Source organism: Bison bison, unplaced genomic scaffold (genome assembly GCF_000754665.1).
Source record: "Bison bison bison isolate TAMUID 2011002044 unplaced genomic scaffold, Bison_UMD1.0 scf7180017864050, whole genome shotgun sequence".
Classification (NCBI taxonomy): domain Eukaryota; kingdom Metazoa; phylum Chordata; class Mammalia; order Artiodactyla; family Bovidae; genus Bison; species Bison bison.
This window is the reverse complement of record NW_011494622.1, coordinates 3,724,695-3,725,609: the sequence shown is the minus strand read 5'-3', so window position 1 is coordinate 3,725,609 and position 915 is coordinate 3,724,695. Positions and strand designations below refer to the sequence as shown.

Genomic DNA, 915 nt, shown 5'->3' with positions numbered 1-915 from the left:
ATGTACAGTCAGTTCCCAGACAGGGCCTGAGTCCTTGTCGGTATGAATTTGAAGCTGGGCTGCAAACTGATCAGACTAGAGGGTAAAAGAGAGTGGCAGATGTTGGCACATGAGGGTCATTGTACAGTTGAATTTGAGGTTGCGCATCTGTAGATTCAAACAACCGCAAATCAGAAATATTCAGGGGGAAAAAGATTCCTGAAAGTTCCAAAAAGCAAAGCTTGAATTTGCTGAGTGTCGGCAACTATTTACATCACGTTTCCATTATATTTATAGCTATTTATATCACACTGCATTGCCTGCGGTATCATAAGTAATCTAGAGATGATTTAAGATACACAGGAGAATGTATGTCCTTATATGCAAATGCTGTGCCATTTTGTATAAGAGACTTGAGCGTCCATGGATTTTGGTACCGAAGCGGGTCATGGAAACAGTTCCCTGTGGACACTAGGGGATGATTATATCAGACCTGAGACTGGTATTTAATCTGCCAGAGTGAGGGCAGGTGGCCATCAGCAGAAATACTGATCAGGCAAATGAATGGACATCTAGGGACCCAGGTGTGGAAAATGGGGATTCCCTGATGGGAACTGCAGTTCACAAAGATGGTTCTGAGCTTCCTAGCAGCCAACTCAAAGAGGAAAGTGCAATGAATATACAGTATATATTACTGTAACTCAAGGTGTATATAACATAAAAACACAAATGTTTCTTTAGAAAATCACGGCGGTCCCTGGTCCCCTTAAGAGAAATTTAGATATCTTTTAGTCAGTGTTTTGTTGTACCTTAGTCTCCTAGACTGCGGAGAAGGCAGTGGCACCCCACTCCAGTACTTTTGCCTAGAAAATCCCATGGACGGAGGAGCCTGGTAGGCTGCAGTCCATGGGGTCACTAGAGTCAGACATGACTGAG

At 43.4% G+C, this 915-nt stretch overlaps 1 protein-coding gene across 1 annotated transcript in view; it reads left to right on the top strand.

The window, feature by feature from the left end:
* Nucleotides 1–915, top strand: part of ENPP6 (ectonucleotide pyrophosphatase/phosphodiesterase 6) — an 80,648-nt gene that overhangs the window by 61,917 nt on the left and 17,816 nt on the right. The gene's annotated exons all lie outside the window — the stretch shown is intronic.